The 27348-nt window shown below is 40.9% G+C and overlaps 1 protein-coding gene across 1 annotated transcript in view; it reads right to left on the reverse strand.

Moving 5' to 3' along the window:
• LOC129724341 (mitochondrial glutamate carrier 1-like) overlaps positions 1 to 27348 on the reverse strand; it is a 469805-nt gene that overhangs the window by 25655 nt on the left and 416802 nt on the right. The gene's annotated exons all lie outside the window — the stretch shown is intronic.

Genomic DNA, 27348 nt, shown 5'->3' on the forward strand with positions numbered 1-27348 from the left:
CCGATTATGCCGTCCGCCGGTAAACCGTTCATCAGGTGAAACTCTGCCGGAATCAAAAAGTTCCCGACTAATAAATCCAGGATAACCGTTCCTAAGGTTCGCACGATCCCGCGACCAATGCCCTCAAAAGTGTTTGTGTCTTGTCTGTTTATATGCACATTCAATTTCTCTGCAACATGCATGCTTAACATATTCGCGCACGCGCCTGTGTCCAAAATCAAGTTCAGCGTTTGCTGCACATTTTGTTTTGCCAGCAGTGTAATCATAAGCCGCCGGCTGGTGTCAAAGTAGACTCGCTTAGCCACACAGGCACTATTGTCCCGTATGTGGTTACATGCTGTTCTCCAGTCCGTTATCTCTATGTGGCTGGGCTCGTCAGTGATTCTCCGCCAATCGACGTCCTGACATAATTCCGCGAAATCATCGCTAAAGTATTCTTTCGCAAATGGGTCCTTTATCCCATGATTTTCGTTCCCCGAGTTCTTCGCCCCTCCATTGGGCTGATTTATACATAACACATATTGTGAACGACCGTGCGTCTCATCGTCACTCCACCTGGAATAATTTCGAAAAATATCGTGCTCATTTCCAACATTGGGAGAAATGTTCTCGACCGGTTTGTTAAATTTGTTCCTTACAAAATTATTTCTATTCATCGGTCGGGGTGCCCGGCTGGCGTTGCCGTCGGGCCCCCGGCGACCTAGTTTTTTGATTGTTGGTAGCGCTCGTAGCCTCGGCTTCGAAATTGGCGATCGTACGCATCATTATATCTACCATTATTATTATTGTAATTTCCGCGCCCGGGCGATCTTCCTCTATTGCTGCCGTAATTAAAACCATCATCATGGTGGTGATACTGGCGGTCATTATATCGATTGTTGTCATACCCATCATTATTGTAACTATTTCGATTGCTTTGCTGGTTGTTATTCCGAGCGGCAACCCGCCAATCTTGCGATTCGGTTTGGTGTATGTACCCGTTCCAACGCGCTCCCTGTGAACCTCGGTAGCGATCGTTATTACTATGTTGGTTGGTTTGGTTGCTGTCAAGGTTTCTACCCTGATTAGACCAGCCGCCCCCTGACTGGCTTCCGTAGTTCCCGTTATTTTGTTGTCGCTCGTTTCCCCTATTAGCGTTTTCCCTGTAGTTACGATTGTTATTGTAATTGTAGTTGTTGGTGCTGCTACTGTTCCCACCTGGCTGCTGTCTGTAATCTTGGGCCTCGTTATTTCGTGTATAATTGATCTGCCGCTGGCGATTGCTAAATCGCTCATTGCCCCTGTTCTGCGAGCTCCCGGCTCCGTTGAAACCATCCCGGCCTCCTCCTTGGGTGTTACTACCTGTCCCATTCGGTTGCCAGCGCCTACCGCCTCTCTCTTTCTCTTGCTCCAGTAGGTCCAGCAGCTCGTCTAAGCTCAATTTCTTATTTCCTCCCGCCATTAACTTCAGATGTGAATTCCGCAAACCCCCAATAAAATGAATCCTGAGGCTTTTTTCCATTGCAGAACCCGCTGCACCCTCCTGATTCTTTTCAAATGTATCCAGCAATTCTTTTATCTCTATCGTTCTCCTTTTATATGCGCTGTAATCTTCGCTCGGTTCCTGTCGTAGCGTTTCGATCCGTTTTATTACCGACTCGATGTTCTCAATGGAACCGCATTCTTTGATCAAGTTGCGTTTGACCTCTGGCCAGCTCTCCGCCTTGATCCGAGGCAAAACTGCCGCTGCTTTGCCTTTTAGTTTTAGTAGGACTACATAAATTAGTGCACTGTGTGACCCGTTTTCTGGGATTTCGTCTGCGAAATGCTGAACATGGTATAGGAACGCTTCCAGTTCATCTTTGTGTCCCCTGAATTCTGGGATGCATTGCAGTGCATCCGCCTTCGGGAAAACGTAATCTGCCGCTCGGCTCATATTTATTTTATTTAGTTGTTTCCCAATAATAAAACTGCTTCTACAGAATATGTTTTTTAAATTTTCGATATGATCCCCAAAACTGGGTGTGTCTTGAATTTCTACCTCGCTGATTTGGAGGCTTTTTTTAACAAATTCTTCTTCTAATTTTTCTAATTGTTCAAGTGCGCTTGCGCGGTTTCCGCGCTCTCCGTCGTGCTTCTCCTCCCCTGATTCCTGAGTTTCTACAAGGGTCGATGAAAGCGGGGGATCTTCAAAAATCACCGATCGCTCTAAGTTCGCCAACTGATCTTCTGCAAGATCTGATGTCTCAAACTCAAGACAATTTTCTGATAATCTTCTATTTCTGTTTGGCTCAGGAACAATCGCCGAGTTATTTAAGATTTTCAATGCCAGACACACTTTCGATTGAACAAGTGTGTACTGATCTGTTAATCTATTCCAATGTTCTGGCGTTAAATTCGAATTTTCATACTCTTTTAAAATTTCCGAAAAGTCGTTTACAGCGTCGCTTAATAATTTTCTTCTATTAGCGACTGCCGCCCGCGTTCTCGGCCTGTTTATGTTATTGCTCAGATTATGGTACTCCTGGTAGACATAATCCTTAAGCTCTTTTAATCTTGACATTTATGGTCATAACCGTCTAACACCTATTCTGCTTTTGCAATATGCCGCATAATAAAAAAGGAAATGACTCACTCACCCGAGTATCCTTGACACAGGGCCGGTCATCGTTGTTGACTTCAATTTCCACTACGTAACTTCGGCACCTTCTTAATACGACAATTCACTATATCGAATATCTGCCAACGTCGAAACTGACACTTACATGAAAAAAACGATCGCACTTTACAAGTCGTCTTCAGCAGCAAAACACAGCACCTTTTCCCCGCATACGAATGTCACTCGCTTGGGTTTGCCACCAACTCAGTTCACTTCCATGCAAAAAGCGAGAAAAGAGAACACTTTTTGTCAACGTCTTTTCTCTATTTTCGTTTTTCTTTTTTTTTTTTCTCTTTCACTAGCAGCACTACTTTCCAAGCTGCTGACCTCGATAAATCGTTAAGTACTTTTTCTTCAGTTCTCTTTTTTTCCTTTTTTTTTTAAATAACACACTCTTTTTCCTCCGCGAGCACTACTTGGATTAAAACTCCGAAAAACTATTTCATTTTTCACTGAACCACAGATATTTAAACCACTACTTTTTCTTTTTGCTCCCTTAGCGTGATTACTACGACCGAGTTTACGACCGCGTCTGACTTCCGAGATACGTCCGAAGATTAAAGAAAAGATTCAATGGCGCAGAAAAGACCACGCGCTGTCACCACATGTGTAGGATATAACCTACCAGGGAATTCTTCTACTAAGTATCCCTGTACGCGCATTTGGCGCGGAATTAATACACAAGATTCACGTGGACTAACTGACTTTATTTTCGTACATCACTACTTAAATATACCCTACCGGTAACTCAGAGAGAGAGACTTTCTCCACTCTCTGTTTACCTTACTAATCTCTTAACCTAATCTAGTACTGCTAAAGTACGGGCGGCGTTTTGTTTACAACACAAAACTTGTTTATTTTGGTTGAGTTTGTTTGCCGGTGGCACAGCAGAAGGCTGCGCGAAGTTCTTTGCCACCTGTGGCATAATCTGTTGATACATAGAGTGTTGACAGAGCCGTTCGCGGTCCTCTGTCAAGGGAACCAAATGTTTCGCCTGACTAAAGCATAGCAGAAGGCTATGCCCTCCTAGGAACAACATTTAACTTTAATTATAAGGCTCGTGACGGAGCATTGGGTTCTTCGCAGGGTGTGACGTCACATGTGTGTGTGTATGTGTGTGTGCGTGTAACGCTCTCCCAATCTCACTCGATTTTCTCAGAGATGGCTGGACCGATTTCAATGAAATTAATTGCAAATGGAAGGTCTATTTGCACCATAAGACCCTATTGAATTTTATTGTAATCGAATTTCTAGTTTAGAGGTTATGTATCAAAATGTAAAAATCACGAAACATCAATATCTCAGAAACCACGCAAACGATTTGAACAAAATTGATTCCAAATGAACGGGCTACCTAAAAAACCCTTAAGTTTTGAATTTCATAGAGATTGGACATGTGGTTAAAAAATTATGGAAAGAAACGTGCTCTCGAGACTGTTTAATCTCACTCATGTTTCTCAGAGATGGCTGGACCGATTTTCATAGAATCGGTGTCAAATGGAAGGTCTAGTTGCTCCATAAAACCCTATCGATTTGTTTTGCAGTCGGACTATTACTTTGACTGTTATGTTTAAAAATGTGAAATCCAGCTATGAAAAGAAAAATATTCACAAGACCACCTGAACTCACTCACTTTTCTCAAAGATGGCTGAACCGATTTTCACTAAATTAGTGTCAAATAAGAGGTCCAGCTGCCTCAAAACATACTATTGAATTTAACTGTAATTGAACTGTCAATTCGTCTGTAATGTATCGAAATGTGAAAATCACGAAACTTCATTATCTCAGAAAATACACAACCGATTTGAACAATACTGATATTAGATGAACGGGCTAGTTAAGGGTTAACTGATGAATTATGATTGAACAAGTGGTTTCATAGTTCGGCTGCTCTATACGTTCCCATTTCATTTGATTATAATCGAACTTAAGTAACCGTTATGTATTCAATTGTTAAAACAACGAAAGTCTATTATCTCAAAGATTACACGACTTATTTAACATAACTAGTGTCATACGAACCAGTTATCTCTTAAACTTTCGAACAACTTACTCCATAACAACTTGATATGTGGTTCAAAAGTTATGGAACGTAAAGAAATTTAAAGACAATTTCAAACTATACCTGCTTCGATCAATATATGTGGCCTCAACATAATTTAAATGTGGTTTTGTACTATTTGAACGTTCCCGGTATCGCTCGTGATGAAATTGTTCGAAATTAAAAGTCATTTCTTTTATTTCGCTATTTCTCAAGCACTAACATCACGTCATATTTCATATTTTAGAACCCAAAGAGTTAATATACTTTTATTGGATTGAAGCGTCCATGTAAATCTATTTTTACAAATAATAAGTTTGAATGAGAAAGGCTGGGTCTGACCGCTAGGTGGATTAATTTAGGTTATCTGAGAACTGCAATTTTCTCTCTGAAATGTGTGATAAACATGGATTTTGTTGTTAACTGAATTAAATATTGAAATCCACTCTACAAGTTGACCTTTGACATCGAGCATCTAGCTTTATTAGTTTAGCTGCTGTTTCACTTCAAAAGCAATAAGTCGCGCCTTCATTCAGTGGTGTAAGGATTACAATTTTCTCCTTTACTGTGTTTTCGTAGACACGTCGTTGAATGAAGGCGCAGCTTATAGCTTTTAAAGTGAAATAGGGTAACGGGGGTATTTTGGCCCACATGCATATTTTGGCCCACCCGGTAACATTTTACGCATTTTATCTGATAAATTCAATTAATATTAGAAAACTATGCATGCAACATTGAATAACACACCTAAGAATCATACTACACTATAATTTTCGGCGAAAAACTGGCTCTAGGTAGTGTTGTTTTGGAATTAGTTCATACATATTCAAAGTCATGGCTGAATCAACCCAAAGTCAAGAGGAAGTGGTAATATGTATGCTTTTGAAACAATGCGTTGTTGTAGTAACATCAATAAAATGTCATAGAAACAGTTTGTATACTCTAACATGTTGGAAAAAGTTGAAAAAGGGGTTAAACGCATGGCCTAAATATGTTTGCCTCTTTCTGAAGCAAACAAATTTTGGCCATGCCAAGTTTTGACATCTCTTTGATTACCGTTCGGCCGTTGCACGTGAACAAAGAAGCAGCTTGTGACAATTTACAGGTAATTACTTCTTAATTTATCACATTTAACGATATGAAATTAGATGAGAATGCCTGTCAAACCGCTATAAGCCAAATCATTTCATTTTTAGATGCCTAAAATTCAGAAAAATTCACAGCAGAAGGATGTTCTCCTAAACCCACTTTTTTGCTCTAAAAATACCGATGATGATCTTAAATATAATTAGTCCGAACTATTTCCATACACGTCTGTAGATATAAAGGTGGGCCAAAGTAAAAATTTGGTGGACCAAAATATGTTTTTAGTACTTCGTAGAAATTTTGATATTGCTAGGATATTTTTAAATATTTTGCATTGTTGAATGGTGTATATTAAAATAGACACTTAGCTTTTAACAATGGTATAATAGAGTAGTTATTTATGTTGAAAAATTGTGTTTGTTTTTAATGAACTGTGCGAACACTTCCCAAAGCTGGCCAAAATACCCCCGTTACCCTAGCAGCTAAACTAAAAGAATTAGGTGCTTGGTGTCAAAAAACAACTTGTAGAGTAGATTTCAATGTTTAAATTAGTTAACAATAAAACCCATGTTTATCACACATTTCAGAGAGAAAATTGTAGCGGGAGGCTGGCATCACGGCCAACTAATAATTCGTGCCCCAAAAGCGATCCGTTTAAGTTATTAATTTAGAAGTGAATTAAGTGGCCAAATTTGTTAAAAAAGTGTCAAGTTGTGATCTGTGCTGCTTTGTCTAAGTGAGAAAAGTGAAGGTTTTGTGAAAAACACAGTGTTCCTTGCGTGAAAGTAATAATTTCTCCACGAATTGAAATTGAAAATTGTAAGGCCAGCTAAGTTGCGTGAGTGTGAGTGCCTACTTTGTGCGTCGCGCTAAGAGCAAGCCCACCAGTGGCTAAATTGAAGTTTCTAAAGCTAGTTCGGCAACTCCCACCATAACGCGGCAACCGCACCGGGCGTTGCTATGTTGGTTTGGGAAATAGCAATCCCCACCTCGGGTAGTAGCGAGTTATTAAATTTGGCAACGCGATAGCAACGTGCCGTTTCGTTGCTATTTGATGAATAATGTCAAACTGTTGTTTGTTTTGTTGTACTCGATAGTAAATGTTTGTAGCAATATTATGAAGATAATGAGTGTTTCGAACATAATTTATCGGCCCCGGAAGACGAAACGCTTTGCCTTGGTTAAACACGTCGTAGGACGCAAATATCGGCGAGGATCAGTCTATTTTAATTTCGATTGAGCTGAAATTTTACACAAAGTGTTTTTTTCGGGCGGGTGAACATTTATAGTTTTTTTTTTAAATTCGAGATGATCATTTTGGTTGGCACTCTAATCTACACGAAGCATAAAGCTCAAGTCCTCACAAGATTGGTCAACCATGTCATTATTTCAATAAACCTGGAAGGTTTGAGTGAATTGCTCGGGAGTATCACCGACTATTGCTGCTGACTCTTTTGAAGGCATGTTAGTCTCAGTTTCCCGTTGCGTCCGGTTGTTGAATGAAAAACCATTTTTCGCATCTACAGATGTTTTAATCTTCGAAAACAGCTTGAGACGAATTCGAAAGCAGCGTCGGAAATGGTCATCGGTATAGACCGGTGTTTCCGAAAAAAAAAAAACATTGTTAAAACGCTGGATGGCAAACTTCCTCAGCATAGCGGTCAATATTTTACCGTTTTCCAGACTGAGAGCCACCCCGAATCTTTCCAAAAATCCTTTTCATACTCGCGTATAAAAAGATTTGTTTCGCGAAATCATTTTCTTCGTCACTGGAATCAACCAAGTACTCGAGAACGTTTTTTTTTTTAAATAGTTTATTTGACACGGCACGATACAATTTATGTTTAACTGAGCCAAGTACATTTTTTTTAAATTCTAAATTAGCAGGGAAAAGAGGGAGGCCTTTTCTTTATTCTCGCGGCCGACTACGAGCTAGTGGGGATTTAAGGTGAGAGGAGGGGAGTTACAATTTTGATTTTAACTATATTGAGTTATACGATTTATTTATTTGTACATGGCTAAGCAGTGATGTTCTATTTGAGCAGTTTGGACTGAGGTGTCTGCGTGAACATAAAGATGCCGAGTCTTCGTTTGAGTGTCTCCAGCTTAGTGTATCATCTTCTTTCAGCGTGTAGCGGGAATGGTAATCTAACAAATAGATAGAAGAGTTTCATATTTTAATACCAGCGTGTTTTATGAACACGTATAGCTGTGTCATGTACTGGAGATCACCGCTTCCCAGAATGTCTCTAACGGGTACGTTCGGTTGTTTTCTCGGGCCCGAAGGGAATCTATAAGCTCAGACCTAACACCACAGTATTCGGTACACGACCAAACAACATGCTCGATGTCATGGTAGCCATCGCCACAAACGCAGTGATTACTGTCTACAAGCCCTATACGAAAGAGATGCGTGTTTAACGTATAGTGATTGGACATAAGTCTGGACATCACGCGAATGAAGTCCCGACCTACATCCAACCCCTTGAACCATGCTTTCGTCGATACCTTAGGAAAAATGGAATGTAGCCACCGTCCCAGTTCATCTGAGTTCCATGATGATTGCCAACTGTTGAGTGTTCTCTGACGCAAAATGCTATAGAATTCATCATAAGCAATTGGTCTTTCATAAATATCGCCGTCAATAGCACCCACCTTAGCTAAAGAGTCAGCCTTTTCGTTACCCGGAATCGAGCAATGAGAAGGGACCCACGCTAAGGTAACCCGGTAATTTTTATCTGTTAAAGCACTTAAAAACCGCCGTATTTTCCCCAGGAAATACGGGGTGTGCTTCACAGGCTTCATTGATCGCAGAGCCTCAATGGCACTGAGACTATCTGTGAAGATGAAGTAGTGGTCTATGGGTAGGGTTTCGATGATTCCAAGAGAGTACTGAATAGCAGCAAGTTCTGCGACGTACACGGAAGCAGGAGCATCGAGTTTGTAGGAGGCGGTAAAATTTTCGTGGAAAACACCGAAGCCAGTGGACTCATCTAGATTAGATCCGTCAGTGAAAAACCTTTTATCATAACTAACATGTTTAAACTTATTGGAAAAAATCTTAGGGATCTCTTGGGGTCGCAATTGATCCGGGATACCAGAAATGTCTTGTTTCATGGTGGTGTCGAAGAATATAGCATTATTAGAAGTAGCTAAAAGTGCGACATTGGAGGAATCGTATAAAGAAGGATTAATATCTTGAGCCATATAGTCAAAATATAAAGTCATAAATCTGGATTGAGATTGAAGGTCGACCAACCTCTCGAAATTTTCAATTACTAATGGGTTCATAACTGTGCATCGAATTAGCAACCGGTAAGAGAGATTCCAAAAACGATGTTTCAACGGAAGAATACCCGCTAACACTTCAAGACTCATCGTATGGGTCGACTGCATGCAACCCAAGGCAATACGCAAACAACGATATTGTATTCTCTCTAATTTTATAATGTGCGTGTTCGCGGCGGAGCGAAAGCAGAAACAGCCGTACTCAAGAACTGACAATATCGTTGTTTGGTATAACCTTAGAAGGTCTCCTGGGTGAGCACCCCACCAAGTTCCGGTAATCGAACGAAGAAAATTAATCCTCTGTTGGCATTTTTGTGTCAGATACCTAATATGACAAGCCCAGGTGCATTTGGAGTCGAACCAGACCCCGAGATATTTAGCGACTAAAACCTGAGAGATCGTTTTACCCGTTAGTAGGAGCTGCAGCTGAGCTGGGTTATGCTTCCTAGAAAAAACGACCAGCTCAGTTTTCTCCGGAGAGAATTCGATACCCAGCTTAAGAGCCCATTCAGACAAATTATCTAAGGTATCTTGCAATGGTCCTTGCAGATCGCTAGCCTTGCCACCAGTAATGGATACAACGCTATCGTCTGCAAGTTGCCTTAGCGTGCATGAATTTGCAAGACATTCATCGATGTCATTGACGTAAAAATTATATAAGAGAGGACTTAAACATAAGCCCTGGGGGAGGCCCATGTTACTAATTCGGGAAGTTGTCGAATCGCCATGTGAGAAATACATATGCTTTTCTGACAACAAATTGAGCAAAAAGTTATTCAAATTTGGTGAAAGTCCCTGCGAATGAAGTTTCGCGCTTAAAACTTCTACAGAGACAGAGTCAAAAGCCCCCTTAATATCCATGAACGCAGAAGCCATTTGCTCTTTTCGAGCAAAAGCTAGTTGAATTTCAGTAGAAAGCAACGCTAGGCAATCGTTCGTCCCTTTGCCCCGGCGAAAGCCAAATTGAGTATCTGAAAGTAACCCGTTTGTTTCGACCCATTTGTCTAACCGTAAGAGGATCATTTTCTCCATTAATTTCCGGAGGCAAGAGAGCATCGCAATCGGCCTATATGAATTGTGATCAGAGGCAGGTTTCCCGGGTTTCCGAATAGCAATGACTTTTACCTCCCTCCAGTCATGCGGAACAATATTTAGCTCAAGAAACTTGTTGAACAAATTCAACAAGCGTCTTTTTGCAGAGTCGGGTAGATTCTTCAACAGGTTGAATTTTATTCTATCTAACCCTGGAGCCTTATTGTTGCACGACAGGAGAGCCATTGAAAATTCCAACATCGAAAATAGAGGCTCTTCCGTAGTTACTAATAACGCGTCGCGAAAGGTTTTCTGTTCCGGTACAGAGTCTGGACAGACCTTTTTGGCAAAATCAAGTATCCAGCGATCTGAATACTCCTCGCTTTCATTCGAAACGTCACGGTTCCGCATGCGCCTGGCGGTATCCCAAAGAGTGCTCATCGCTGTTTCCCTGGACAACGCGTTTACGAACCGCCGCCAGTACCCGCGTTTTTTCGCCTTTACTAAGCTCTTCATCTGCCTGCCCAGTGCCTCGTACTTTCGAAGCAGGTTGACAGTGCCGTACTCCCGGTAGTCCTTATACGCCGCGGACCTTCGCGCGTACAGCTCAGAGCACTCTTTGTCCCACCATTTGTTGGGAGGGCGCTGTCTAATCGTTACCCCGGGTATCGGTTTCGTCTGAGCTTGAGTCGAGGCGTCGATTATCAAGCCAGCTAAGAACGCGTATTCTTCCTCCGGAGGAAGTTCCTCGTGAGTCTCGATAGATTGCGCTATAATAGACTCATAACACTTCCAATCAATATTACGTGTAAGGTCGTAGGAAATATTGATTGGGTTCGGGGGAGTTGAACCATTAGCAACATGAGAAACATGAGTGAGATTAAACAGTCTCCAGAACACGTTTCTTTTCATAGCTTTTGAACCACATGTCCAATCTTTCTAAGATTTAAAAGTTAAGGGTATTTCAGGTAGCCCGTTCATTTAAAACTAATTTTGTTCAAATCGGTTGTGTAGTTTTTGAGATAATGATGTTTCATGATTTTTACATTTTGATACATAACCTTCAAACTAAAAATCCGATTACAATAAAATTGAATAGGGTATTATGGGACAACAAGACCTTTCATTTGCAATTAATTTCATGAAAATCGGTCCAGCCATCTCTGAGAAAAGTGAGTGAGAATAAAAATCTGCACATACACACACACACATACACACACACACACACACACACACACACACACACACTACCGAACTCGCAGACCGATATGGTCTGAAAATCAGACGAGCAGCAATTCGCGTAAGCACTGCTGACGGTACCGAGTATAATTGCCTCGGATACCTAAATCTCCCGTTCACCTACAAACAGCAGACAAGGGTGATACCAACCATTATCGTCCCACAGTTATCTAGAACCCTCATTCTAGGTACTGACTTTTGGGATAAATTCGGTATAAAACCAATGATTGACGTAGGGAACGGACCGGAAAAATCAATACAACGAGAACCGATGTCAATTCGATTTGTTGCTTCAACATCGAGCCATCGGGAGAGCCAATAGACCTAGAGGAGATGGAACCAGATAAAACTCTGGATATTCCAACAATGGACACGCCGATAGAGCCAATCCCAGAGACCGTCGAAACGGAACACACCCTTACAGACATACAAAGGGCACAGCTAATCGATGCTATCAAATATTTTGAGTTTACAGGGCCGGATAGATTGCGCCGCACCAGTCTCATTCAGCATGAGATAGTTTTGCAAGAAGGTGCAAAACCTCGAAATCAGCCGGTATATAAGTGTTCGCCTTATATACAGCAGGAAATTGACGCGGAAATAGAGCGCTTCAGAAGTCTAGACGCAATCGAGGAGTGCCACAGCGAATGGACAAACCCCCTCGTTCCGGTGAGAAAGTCAAACGGAAAGATTCGGGTCTGCCTGGACTCACGGCGAATAAACTCCATGACGGTGAAAGATGCTTATCCTATGCAAAACATGCATGATATCTTCCATCGGCTTGGCCGTGCAAAATTCTATTCAATAATTGATTTAAAAGACGCATACTTTCAAATCCCCCTTAAAGAGGAAAGTAGAAATTACACCGCCTTTCGTACATCGAAAGGGCTTTTTCGATAACGATTGGAAGATGATCACTACCGTGGGGATCGTTGATTACTTTCCACCGGCAATCTAACGCTAGTGATGTCGAGCAAAGGGATAGGTCAAACACGCTTTCACGTTCTGGAGGATTAGGTACACGTGTCGCTTCCCCAGTATTCAAAACTGTCATATTGAAGTCGTCGATCAAGTTACAGATTAAAGAAGATCGGTTGTCGTCGTACAGCGACCCCCATAGCGAACAGTGAGAATTAAAATCTCCCAATATCAAAAAAGGCGCGGGAAGCAACTCTGCTATATCAGTGAGATGCTTCTGTTCAATCCGCGCGGATGGAGGCATATATAACGAAACAAGGCATAGGTCTTTTCCATTCATATTAGTTTGAATGGCAACGACTTCAATATTCGAGATCGAGGGGAGGTCGATTCGGAAGAAGGAATAGCACTTTTTAATCCCTAAAAGTACCCCTCCACCGTGTGAGTCTCGATCTCGACGAATAATGTTAAAATCGTGGAAATTGAGTTGATCGTTTGAATTGAAAAAGGTTTCACAGAGCGCAAATGCGTCACAATTGTATGTATTTATTAAATGAGAAAATAGATCGAATTTGGGGATGATACTTCTGCAATTCCACTGTAATACAATGATAAAATTCCTAACCTCTTTCGCCGTATTAGGCATCGAAAGATATGATAGCTGAAATGAGGGGCCAAGTTGCTGCTAGTTGCATCAAAAAGGTTTTCACTGTAGGAAGAAGGGCAAGAAGAATATTTTGTAGGGGATCTGGTATGTTGAATGTTTTTTAATATCCAGTCCACAATATCAGAAAATTTTATGAACCCTGTTTCTTTTTTATCTTCTGATCGAGAAATGGGTGCACGAGGGGTTTTTGGTGCCCCAGGAAGCGGTGGGTACTCCTGGTTTGATTTAAAATTAAATCCGGGAGGTACTTGCTTCGGTTTTTCTTCACCGTTTTCTTTTTGTGTTGGCTTATTGGTCATTCCGCTAGGGGTTATCTTGCGACCTTTGCGAGAAAGATTAGGAGAGTTGATCATTCTCCTCTTCCTAGATCCTTCTGGCATGGCATAAGAACACCCTTCGACGGGATCGTCAGATGTACCCTCATCGGTTGGCAAAAAGGAAAAGATGTTTCCTGTCGAGGGTGGCTCAGCACTCTTCAGCATTTCTGCGAAAGAGCGCTTTGATCGTTCCTTGAGGGAACGCTTTATTTTTTCCTCGCGCTGTTTGTACGCGGGACACGCCGAAAGGCCATGCCGAGTTCCCTCGCAGTAAAGACACTTTTCAGTATCCTCACTGCAAGCGGTCTCAGCATGATTGCCTCCGCACTTGCTGCAGCGTGCCTTGTTGCAGCAGTAGGTGGCTGTATGACCTAACTGCTTGCAGTTTTGGCAATGCATGACCCGCGGTACGAACAGGCGTACAGGCAGACGAACCCTGTCCAAAGAGATGTAGTTCGGCAGTGCGGATCCGACGAATGTTACACGGAAGGAATCCGAAGGGAGGAATTTCTTCTTCCCTTCTTCGATGGATACTGAATGCAATTGCTTGACATCCAGTATCTTTACATCTTGAATCAGGGGGTTCTTGAAGCAGCCAACCCCGTGACGCAAAATGTCATCGACCGTGAGGCTTCCTTCGGTAACCACACCGTCGATCTCCACGTCCTTGGCAGGGATGTACACGCGGTACTCTCTCGTGAAGAGCTCGTAGCTAGCAATTGCGTTTGCTTGCTTCAAGCTACTCACAACAACTCGCAGTTTGTTCGGTCTAACCTTTGTAATTTCGGTTACGTCCGAAAACTGTTTTGCCAGGTCCTTGCCGATTTGAATTATATTTAGAGGCTTCTTTATGGGCCTGAAGTAAACTACGAACGGACCTTTCGAAGCATCTGGGTAAGCTTTCACCCGTGTTGCCGGTACCCTTGGTACGGGGCTAGGTAGCGGGGAAGGTAGAGGGGAATTGATGGGGGAGATCTCAATCTCTTCCCCAGTTGTTTCCACATCCAGGAATAGTTGCACCTGCATGTCGTCCATTTTGCGGGAGCGTTACGCTCTACCGCACACAAACGATAAATATTCGAATGTGGGGGGGGGCTCAAGTAGTTGCTATTAAATTTTAAAAACAATTTTTCAAACTACAATGGATCAAAATTAAAAAAAAAAGGCAGTAATACTAATACTAATAACAATAGTAATAATAATAATAATAATAATAATAATAATAATAATAATAATAATAATAATAATAATAATAATAATAATAATAATAATAATAATAATAATAATAATAATAATAATAATAATAATAATAATAATAATAATAATAATAATAATAATACTAATAATAATAATAGTAATAATAATTATAATAATAACAATAATAATAATACTATTAATAATAATGATAAAAATTCTAAAGTGAATACTTCACCGAACGTCTAAGTCACGACCTCACGGCTGATAGTAGGATTAATCGAGCGTCTCCGCAGAACAAACAATGACGATCCAGCTTCGTGTTGTGACACAGTGGCCGTATCCTACACGCGACCTTGTAGATGCCACTTGTAGTTGACTTCCACTCGCTCGATCGTATGGTGGTCCGTGCTGCTAGCGGGGTAACAGCGGTGCGGGAGAATTATTCTTGCTGATATATCAGCTGCGTATCGGATCACTGGCGGGGTAGCCTGCCCCTACCAGTGTGCAGAAGATGTTTCTGCCGATAAACTACCGGCTATTGTTATCGCGCAGCACAAGAACTAATCGACAAAAAAACACCCGTACGATAACTCGTGTATTGTTATTTTGCAAACTCAAACGGAGATGAACAATTTGCGTCTAATCGAGACGAAAGCAAAACAACGAATGACTCGAGAACGTTCTACATTTAAATTTTGTTTGGCTGCAAATTTGCAAATATTAATAGCAAATTGTAGGAATCGAGACAGCACAAAGTACAAAATACAGTTCGCCAATTTTGAGTATACACTAAAGTCGTTTTTTTACGCGGGGAGACATGCCGCGTAAAAAAAAAACGCGTAAATTCCGGAATCCGCGTTATAAAACCGCGTAAATTCCGGAATCCGCGTAAAAAAAATCCATGCACGCACAAACGAAGAAACCTGCAACAGAATTGTGCTATCGATAATTTGGGAGAACGGAAACAAAGTTAAAACAGAGTTGCTTGACATAAAGGGGATATTTTATGAATCAGAAAGAACGCAGATCATTCCGGAAACAATTGACGGACAGATATATTGGTTATTACTAGATGCGCAGAATTTTTGGGAAATACGACACACACGAACATTTTGCTAATGCTAGCTAGTGCCGGTCTTTAGAAATTAGCAACTGCCGGCGTTAAAAAGAAATAGATGAATTGGTAATCCCCAATAGCAACGACAGGTGCGAACATCGGTTGCTATCCAAAATAGCAACGGCCAGCGTTGTGAAAATAGCAACTCAAATGGCAACTCACCGGTGCGCTTGCTCTAACTAGCGGTTCGTTATTAACATGCAAAAATGGAATGCATGGTGGCAGTGATGGAAACGAAACGAATATGATGCAATCGTCGTTTATTCATCACTTGTGCACTTCACGAAGTGTACAGGCCGGGACTAAACTTGAATCCTCTCAACCCATAATGAAATGATGATATGGTGCATAGGTTTCTGGGAGAAAACAAACACATGACTACTAGACTACATCAGCTCTGAGAAGCGATTCGATCGTTGCGTTTGTCTCACCATCGGCCGGTAGTCAGGGGAAGAAAGGATAGCAACAGGAGAATATCATGTCACCTGAACAGCAGCAGAGGTTGGGTGCGGTATGAGGGAATGTGTGGGGGAAGTGACTACTTCGGCAGCGGTTGAGTTTAAGCGAGAGTAGGAGGGCATACACTGTCATTTTCTTTCTTTTTCTGACAAAAAATCATATTCATGAGTCAAATGAATAAGGATATAACAAGTTCTGATCCCTCTGTGTAACAGAGACGAATAACTTCATATACCGAGTTGTGCACTTTGAGAACCACGTGTTGTGGTGTACACTAATGAATAGAAATATATCGTAAAGAGGAAAACAAAGAGAGTGCACCAGCACCGATACTTTGTTTTTCGCATACTGACGACGATTTCAACGTATCTTAGGCTTGTTTTATGTCTATTCATTAATCGCTAGAGGTGGTTTTTTTCCTTCGCTGCATGGTGGTGTGAGCGAAGATAATGATAATATCTGAAGAGAGAGCGAAGAGAGTAGCGCTGCGCTGCGCTTGTCGGCGTTTGTTTCGCTGGCATAGGCATAATCAAAACAAAACAAAACGGATGAGTATAAGTTTTTGTATCAAACATTTTGAAAAAGGAATAGGCTCTGTGTGTAGTAGTTTTTTGCGGGTTTTGGACTTTGTCAGCAATGTGCCATCTGTTGGGTGCACAAAGTGTGGTAGGTTTTCGGTTGCGGGTAGTTTTTATTCATATTTACAAACCAGATTGTGCGATGCACTCTCACAGGTCAAAATTTGCAGTTTTACAATATAGTTTCAAAATTTGTCATTCGAGCATGACAATGCGGTATACGATTGACGCATCGTCTACAATTGTGAGTCCTGGCAGGGCGGTGACATTTTACTAAGTTCTATGTTCTTGTTTTGTGATTTTCCTAGCTTTTGGACAAATGTTGATATACATAAGTAACTTTTATTTGTTGGTATAATCACCGTTACTTCGTATGTATCGTATTAATTGATATTTTTCGGTGAACAATTACAGAACATCTATTACTTTGCGTGACGTTTCGGCCTTGTACCTGGCCTGTTTGTACCTTGCCGTAGCTTTACCAACACCAACTACAATGCGCTTGTGGTAAAGCTACGGCAAGGTACAAACAGCGGACGGTGGAGAGGAAACAAATGCGACGATCGACACAGCATCACAGCACACTCGCCAGACAGTGATACCTGATCGTGCGGCGCTGAAAGAGGTGATGAAAAGCTGCGGCTATCGAATTGTGAGTTGTGAGAGAAAAAAGCAACAATTATGACAAAATGTTTTTATGTTTTTTATGTATTTCAAAAATGTTTGTTTTTTTTTTAAATAAAACTGCAGGCGTCAGAAGATGGCTGAAACGCAACAGTAGGCCGAAACGTCACGCAAAGTAATAGATGTTCTGTAATTGTTTACCGAAAAATATCAATTAATAAGATACATAAGTAACTTTTATTTAATTATGCTGAAATTGTTTTGGGCGTGAAAATAGTTCATGACAACTGAACTTTGATTGCAATTATTTTGGCATTTTAATAATAATCTTGGAACTCTGTTTTGTCTGATATGCATATTTGCATTTTTTGAGGTTTTGGGCTATGAATGCATGGAACTTTGTCAGTTTTTATACTCAGTAGGTGTCTTTGGTGCGAAACGTCGTGTCGCGTATGCGTCGGTAGTAGAAAATGGAGCGGTCGTGCATAATGCGCCAGTGAAACGCATCATCGGCCCGGGTGAGTTCTGCTTATCTAAGGGTCTCCGGAGTGTAGTGGACACGCTCTTGTTTGCTTCGGGGAGGTCAACTCAGTTTCGCGCACGTTTTTTTGACTGCGCTCAGTGTAACTATCTTAATACAGCGGTTTCGGAGTTCAATGACCATTACATCGTATAATGCTCGGCTGTGCCTCGTGGGGTTTTTTTACTCGCCTTAGCGGTTCTTTGAGCTGGTACCAGTAGTTTGCGTTCGGCGTGCGGTGCGTTTTACGAAATTTATTCGTTTCGAGGTAAATTTTAATAGTTCACGGGATGAAACGCAAAGTTTGGTGTGATACAGACTGTTAACGATTGGTAGGTTGCCGATGATAACTAGAAACCTCGATTCTCCTATATGCCGATACAGCGATCGTGATGCGGTTCTATTTTTATCGTCTTCTGGTGGCCGGTTGCGCAGAGACCGAGAAATATCCATATCGGGCGCGAATTGGTGTAGAAAAGATCGCACCATCAACCTCGATTGATCCAGATCAATTCATTTCCACTAACACTAATTCCTTCCTTTGATACTTGTGGATGATGCAGAAGATTCGTCGGTCTCTAGTAGCAACAAGTATTAAACTAACACTCCCGATATCCCTTCCTCTATTGATCTGCATTGGGCGTGGCCAGCTACGTTATTGACCAGTGAAAAGAAAAATCACCAGGAATTGTTCACTGAAAATGGTTTGCTACTCCTAGGCACCGTTTTGACGGTTCTTTGTGCAATTTCAGTTGATTCTGGTCAATCGCGGGCAACACACGGGCAATCAAATATGCTATGCTATGCTATGCTATCACGGTGCTCCCACAAACCGTTATTATAAAATAAAATGCACCAAAGAATCTGAGTACACCATTCGATTCGTTATGACGTCCAGAATCTCTGGTCAAAATTTCAAAATCATATTACGGTACATTTTTGAGTAATGCCCTTTTGAAGGTCGTAAAGTACAAAAAAAAAAATATAAAAACGACGAAATACTTATTGTAAAGCACGTTTTCAACCACCATTTCATGAAATAACTTCCAAAATAGTTTCTACACATTCCAAGGGTTATATTTCAAGACATTAACAATTGGTGAAAAGATTTATTTGAAAATCTCACAGTGCACAGTGGTCTAAACTCGAAAAATCGTGATCATGTAGATTTCACTGTGAAAAATTGATTTTATGTACTCAATGTCTCCAGCAGAATTGTTTTATAAAACAAGGCCTTACTTTTGGCATTTTTAGTTTTTCGATCAATCCACCGAACAGTTAGATAGAAAAAATATTTTTTCTAATTTTCAATATACCAGATAGCTTCTTTCAGCAAAGTTGTGGAAAATTTCAAAAGATAAATAATTGCTGAACACTGCAATGTCCTATCTGTACGTTGGACACGACAAAAAAGAGTTTTTTGTAGAACACCCCTCTTTAAAATCAGTTTTTTGTCTATAACTTTTTCTATTATTGTCACTTAATACAATAATGTTAATACACTACTGATTACAAAATTTTCTCAGCTTCCCAAAGAAAGCAACAGAATTGAGCTAGCTATCATACTTCTTGTGCTAGATCTCGTTAAAGGCAAACATAACCGAAAGCTAAAAAAGTGAATAACTCTGCAGTAGTTGAGTTTTAACCATATGCGTAGAAGGGTTTTTTCATCAAATAGGGTTCTCTATCACCCCTTGAAGGATTTTAAGTGAGCTACCCAAAACCCTGTATACGCAGTATATGAGTGTGACGTCACACCCCGCGAAGATTACCCAATGTTCCGTCACGATGCATCAGAATTCAGGCTAAAAACCATAGTTTGCCGCCGAGCTTACTCAATACTGTAGAGAATCAAAACAATTTTAGCATAAACTGGAGCATTAGCTTACCGCTGAGTTGTAATGACCTAGCATTCTAGAGCATTCTTATTATGAGCCAAACCAAACAAAACTAAACATCCTTATTATCGTTCAGAACAATAACCAAGCGTCCTAGTTATAAGTAGTCGAACGACCGGTAGCTTACGAAATGTAAATATCTTAACGATCATGCCACACCATGTATACCTTTTTCAATTTAACTATAATCAAAACAGAAGCCGGAGGCACAACGTCACTCACAGCGCCACTCACGGTCGCTCACGGTTGCGCGCGGTCCAGAGTAAATACGCGCTCTCGCACGCGCCCTAATGTTCTCAGCAAATAATCGAATATATGTACTAAAATTCAACTCGAAAACGAAACAGGGTAATAAATACTATAGGTTAAAATAGAACCGCTAGATAGGCGATAACTCAGGTCGGAGGAGAAGAGTCTCAGCGCTCTGAGTTACACAGGTTAATATTTAAGCAAAATTGTAACTTAATAGAATCAATCATCATTATCTATCATCCAAATGAAGTGATTCCGTGCACTAAGTGCACGTACAGGACTTCGTGTGTTTCATTTCTAAGTGATCACAGGTCCTGGTAGAGCTCTAGCTAGCTCTATACGGTGGTGACAGCGGTTTTTTTTGGTTTCTAGAAAAGGAAACGGACCACGCGAGGTAATATAAAGTCAAAAGAAGCTTAAGTATAAGTAGTGTTCGATAACGGTAAAAAGCGCGATAAAATAGTTCGAAGTATAAATTGTGTGACGTTGAACGAAAGTGGATATTGTGCAACGAGAACTTAAAGTGTTAGAGAAAAAATTGTGCACGCGAAGCAGGAAAAAAACAGCAGAAAATAGTAAGGAAGAACATTGGTTACAAACTTTTATAGTGTTAATAAAGTTGGTTCTCACTCGAAGGAAGAAAAATGTAAAAGTGCCGACATAGGTGTCGATGGTTGTGAGGTGGCGTGATCCACTCACAACCAACCCAACTGGTCTAGATTCAATCCTAGCCGACACCGGGAGATTTTCTGAGGCGAAAAATCTCTGGGATCACGCCTTCCATCGCATGAGGAAGTAAAGCCGTTGGCGCCGGTCCGTTAATAAACGGGTCGTGAGTTAGGGTCCTGGGTGTGGAGTCGCCTCCCTGGGCGTCGGTGATTGGCCACAACAGTGGTGGAACTAGACCGACGGAAAATAAGCGAGAATAAAAAAAAATATTTTGGGGTAAAAATATTATTAAAATAATTGTTTGATTGATTAACAGAAATAAACATTGAAGCTTTAACACCAAATGGTTCGAACCTTGGTGTTCAGATTTCTTGATGGCGCGACGAAGAAATTAGAGTCAGTCACGCTACGTTATCACATCTGGCTAACAGAAGCGTTAGTGATACCTAGGAAAAAGAGAAAGAAGGCCACATGAGCCTTTACAGACGGATATTTTTACAGTACTATTATTTTTTAATAATATTTTGAAGCAATTATTATTAATGCTTGGAAATAATTGACAATAATTGTAATTATTATTCAAAAAAACTTTAGAATTTCTTTTATCAGGACGAGTAATATTTATTGTAAAATGGAGTACACGTTCCCAGAAAGAGATGCCATGCAGTGCATCCCAGAATATGACGGATCGGTAGACGAACTAGAAGCGTTCATTTACCATATTGAACATTTTGCCCTAGAAATACCAGAAGGAGTATCACATGCTTCACTGGTTTATATTATTCTATTGAAATTAAAAGGCAGAGAAAAATACATCGAATCAACGCAACCGCTTGGCCACAGGTTAAGCAGAATTTATTAAAGGAATTTGGAGAAATTTGGAGGAGCGGTAATTATTCAGGTAGAAACGTTGAGGCAGGGAGTGTATGAGGCCTTCCCTGAATACAAAAGAAGAGTACTTAAAATTAAGAGACAAATCGACTTCTATGAAAACAAATGTGAGAAGTCTTGTATGATAGTGAGTCTTCGGTTACATTGTATAGCAGGGCTGCACGACAGCTTATTGAAAGAAGCCGCCGGAGGTAGAGAAGCGCTGAATTTAGAAAAGCTGCTTGATTACTTAGAAAATTATGAACAGGAGATCAAACATCTCACCGATATTGAGAACCGGTTGCGTGGCTTAGAATTGCTCGAAAAACAGCACGCCGCGCTCAAGCATTGTATCAGAAGCAGAAATATTTTCTCAATCAACCACACGGGTACGAGTTATAGAAAAAGGTGGTTCAAAAGAGATAAGCATATCAGTCGCAGGACTAGAAATTATAAAAGATATAGCGGGAATCGGCCCAGTTATAACAATCACGACGCTCCTAGGAATTGGCGTAATCAGGAGAACTATGCCAGAAACAGGCAGCACAATTATTATGGTCAGAGCGAATCAATGTACGGACGGTCCGATCACTCGTACGACCGCAGACACCGAAATATTTTGAGTATAAGACATACTGGAAGGGGGATACAAATTACCCAAAACAAGTTATAAAAGATCCATTATATAAGATAAAAGATATATAAAAGATCCATTACTTCAGCGATGACTTCGCAGAATTGTGTCAAATTACTTCAGCGATGACTTCGCAGAATTGTGTCAGAACGTCGACTGGCGTATGTGCACAGATGAACCCAGCAACATAGAAATAGGCGATTGGAGGACCGCATGCAATCACATAAGAGACAATAGTGCTTGTGTGGCTAAGCGCGTATATTACGATGTCAGAGGGTACTTAATGTTAACGCTGCTGGCTAAGCAGAATGTCCAATTTACGTTAAACTTAATCTTAGATACAGGTGCATGTACGAATATAATTAATGCACGCATTGTAAACCTTTTGAATGTACCGGTAAATACACAGAACTTAACTACTTTTGGAGGTATCGGCCGCAACATTGTACGAACCTCAGGTACAATTACGTTGGATTTAATAGTCGGAGACTTCCTAATCCCGACACAATTTCATATATTAGAAAATTTGCCTAGCGACGGAATAATCGGAGCAGAGTTTTTAAAGAAGCATACGCTTCAAATTGGGAATAATTTTGATTACATCGTGTTCAAGAAACACGGCAATAGAGGTCCGGATGACTTGAGTCCGTGGAGCATGCCCAAGGAAGAAGTCCTTAGTCGACATGTTTATATGGCAGCCATAAATAGAGTCATTGTGCAGAACGAGCTGCGAGATACTAGTAACTCAGCCCGCAATGAGGCTGACGTGGACAAAAACGAAATAAATAGGGAGCACCAAACATATCAGAATAAAGAGCCGGAGAACAATTTTCTTGACTCGAAAAATATTATAATGCCCGAGTTAGACCTAGACTCGAGGCTTGACTATGACCTGTTGGAGCACAAGCTGACACCAGAGTCAAAAGGTATTGCAAGAATTGAAAAACTACGGCAAGTGTTAAATTTGGCCCACTTGCCTGATATGGAATTTAAGACAGTAAAGAATATAGTTGAAAGCTTCGCAGATATTTTCTTTTTCGAAGGCGACAAATTGACTACGACTGACGCCGCCGTACACACTATCGAGACGTCATCGGAAGTCCCGATCAACAAGAGACAGTACAGATTTCCGGAAGCTACGAAAAGGCACATTAATAGAGAAATCGATGAAATGAGGGCGCAGGGTATTATAAGACCCAGCACTAGTCCCTGGAATGCACCGGTATTATGTGTACCAAAGAAACCGGATGCTGACGGTAATAAAAGATACAGAATTGTGGTGGACTTCAGATCATTGAACGAAGTTACCAAGCCCTTTGTATACCCAATACCTCTTATAAATGAGATATTGGATAATGTTGAAGGAGCAAAATATTTTTCCTCAACTGATTTAAAATCGGGTTTCTACCAAGTCCCGATCGACCGCCGAGATGGGGCTAAAACAGCATTTTCAACTCCAAAAGGCCATTTTGAATTTACGCGGATGCCAATGGGGTTGAAGAACAGTCCTTCAACCTTTCAAAAACTAATGAATACCGTTTTGTTTGAGATCGGGGATGTGAAAGCATTTGTTTACCTCGATGATATTATAGTTTTCGGTGACACTATCGCCGACCACAATGACAACTTGCGCAAGGTATTACAAGCTTTGCGTAGACATAATCTAAAAATTGAACCAGCGAAATGCCAGCTTCTAAAGGAAGAAATAGAATATTTGGGACATGTCGTTAACGAGAACGGCATCAAACCTACTAATGCAAATATTCAGGCCATTCAGAGCCTTAAACCACCCACTAACGTGAAAGGTATAAGATCGTTTTTGGGCACAGTGAATTTTTACGGGAAATTTATCCCTAATATCGCGGAAAAACGCAGATCGCTGAATGATTTGTTAAAGAAAGACGCTAAATTTGTGTGGGGAAAAGAATGCCAAGAAGCGTTCAAATTCCTTAGAGACGCGCTGATTACAGAGCCTGTTTTAGTCCGGCCAGATTATAAGGACACTTTTGTTATTACGACGGACGCTAGCAATTATGCTATAAAGGCCGTCCTGTCAAACGAAAAATCCATGCACCGGCCGATCGCATTCGCGAGTCGTGCACTTGTAGGTGCAGAAACAAGATACCATATTATAGAAAAAGAACTACTGGCAATTGTATGGGCCATAGAATATTTCAAACATTACATTTTTGGCCAAAAGTTTATCGTTTACACGGACCACAGACCACTTATTGCGATTTGGTGGCTCAAAGAGACATCTCCAACGCTGACAAGATTGAGACTGAAGTTGCAGGGTTTAGAATGCAGCATCAGGTACAAACAAGGAAGCGAGAATGTAGTCCCAGATTTTTTGTCACGTTTGTCAGATGGGACATGTCAGGGGCAAGAAAGTGCTCCCCACAGGCAGATAGCAATGATTACGCGCCAGCAAAAACGCCTGCTAGAGCAGCAGAAAAACACTTCAGATGAATTACAGGGCACAATACAAGATTTGAGTGCCATAGACATTGCGGACATCGCTGAGGACGAGGATGAGCAACAACTCGTCAACATTTCATATGATGATTTTTCCCAGGCATTATCAGATAGCCTGATACCAAACGAGACGGTGGAAGTCTCGAAGAGAATATTGGATGAGAGAAATATCGAAGCTCGTCTTGTCATTTTAAACAGTCGGACGGCATACAGGGAACTTCAGACACTGTATCAGCTGTCACAAGGACTGAAAGATTGCGTAGAGGATGGTGTACTCAAATTAAAAGACAAAAAGGTAGGCGGTTTTATATTAGACGGCAGCGGAAATTCATTAATCGACTGCCAGAAATTCTTTTCACTGTTTTTAGAGAGTTTTAATAGAAGTCCCACGGCCGTGAAAGCTGCTGGGGTAATTCATTTAATATCATTTAGAAAAATCAAACAACGGGAGATTTTACAAATGATTCAATTTATAGCGGGTAAGCTGAAGAAACAAATTATACTATATAATGCTGATAGCGAGCGTACGTTGGTTGCGCCGGATCAGATAGAAACAATTTTGAAAGAATTTCACGATGCACCCTTAGGAGGGCATGTTGGAGCGCGACGAATGCGCCAGAGTATTGGCACACTATTCACGTGGGCCACTATGAAACGAGATATTGAGAATTGTGTGCGGCAGTGTGAGTCCTGCCAGAAGAACAAAATTTGTAAGTCCAACAGAATTCCAATGCAGATTACGACAACTGCTTCGGAACCATTTGATAAACTTTACATGGATATAGTTGTGTTACCCGAGTCTGACAGCGGGAACAAATATGGATTAGTCATGCAAGACGATTTGACTAGATACTTGATTGCGGCACCAATGCCGAATCAAGAGAGCAACACAGTAGCTGAAACTTTTGTGGAAAACTATATATGCAAATTTGGGGCACCGTTAGAATTAGTTACGGATAATGGTGCAAATTTTGTGAGCGCACTAATGAAAGATGTGTGCAAGATTTTGAAGATCAAGAAAATTACTACTAGCCCATATCACCCGCAGGCTAACTTGGTGGAGAGATCAAATCGTGAGTTAAAAACTTACCTAAGGCAATTTATTAGCGGAAACCGCACACGTGGGATAAATTACTTCCATTTTTACGTTTGAGTATAATACTTTAGTAAACTCATCAACGGGGTACACCCCTTTCGAATTGTTGTATGGACGTACAGCACGCATTCCCACCTCCATTTACAAGCGGAATGGAGTTGACAATTTGGCATATGAAACATATACACAAGAGATGAGAAAAATATATTTCGACCTCCACGCAAACGCGAAGGCCAACCTAAAGGATTCAAAAGAAAAGCGCAAGCAAGTGTATGACAGGAAAACAAATGAATGGCAGCCCATGTTTGGTGATTTAGTTTTAGTGAAATCAGTCCCGACAGGACCAGGTCAAAAGCTCCAGAATATGTGGAGAGGACCTTATGAAGTAGTTGAATTTCCAAGTGAAAAGACAACGGTAATCAAAAACGGAAACCGTCTAGAGAAAGTTCATAATAACCGACTTAAACGTTATTATGACTGATTATATGAATTTCAGTTGACGGCAGAGTATGTTTATTTGAATACGATATTGGATGTTATAAGTTACGACAGCGCACGCACCTGAGCATCTCAGGGTGACGGGCTGTATTTTTTTTAAGTAATTCAAAGGAAAACACGAAGTAACGCATGCTGAGTCTAATATATCACAAGATATATTCAAACACAAAACCCCGTAACGAAAAACGGACAGGTAAATACAAAGAAACCATACGGCTGTTGATGAGCCCAACAAACAACAGTACAGAATCGCGTTAACAAGAGCCGACCATAAGCTACGTAAGTTCGAGGCCAAAATTAGTAATGCATGGGAAAACATGATAATATATTATACCTGCGGGGAAAAATACGATAAATAAAAAATTAAAGAGGAAAATAAAATATAAAGGCGTGAAGAAATAGAAATAGTCGCCGAAAAAGATGAATGATTTTATTGACGGGAGTCAATAGGCAGAACCAAACGGAAAAAAGTATACTGAAGTTAAGGCGTGAAGAAATAGACAAAGTCGCCGAAAATATCAAGAGCCTTTCAATGACAGGAATCAAAAGGCGTGACAAGGCTTAAAGAAGGAAATGGCGTGAAGAAATACGAAAAGTCGCCGAAAGAGCGACTCAAATGGCATAACACAGTTGGAAAAATTTAAATACGAATGAAGGCGTGAGGGACAAGGAACCCTGCCGATAACAGTTAAATAAATAGAAAACTTGGGGAATTTAAAGGACTAATGACCTGGAAGGTTGTAATGGAAAAAAAGAAGGTAGAAAAATTATATAGTGAACAAAAGACCTCATGAAAACGAGGTTTTAATAATTCAAAATAGCTAATGGCCCAATAAGAAATAGAAGCAGAAAATCGATTGATGATGTACTAGGGAATTTTGTGTGATGGAGATAACATAAATGACGGGTGACAATAGAACTAGGAGAGACTTTGGACAAGAAGGCTAAACCTACCGGACAAGGAGACTGCTGACTATGGGAGATTCAGACTATTCTAATTTTAGTTAAGAACGAGCGAATGTAGACAACGGGGATGGTTACCCAGAATGATTGGCGGGAGTGCAAATTGAGTGAAAGGAAAACAAGGGAATAACCGGCCCAGGATGATTGAGTGTGCGAGTTTTCGTTTATTTCCTAACCTTCTTATCTTTCAGGAATCTCTAGAGCGGGCGGTCGCAACTTCGGACGGAAGGGGGAGAGGTATTATGCAGACTACTGCCTAACAGGAGAAGTGT

This window comes from Wyeomyia smithii, chromosome 2, assembly GCF_029784165.1.
Source record: "Wyeomyia smithii strain HCP4-BCI-WySm-NY-G18 chromosome 2, ASM2978416v1, whole genome shotgun sequence".
Taxonomy (NCBI): Eukaryota; Metazoa; Arthropoda; class Insecta; order Diptera; family Culicidae; genus Wyeomyia; species Wyeomyia smithii.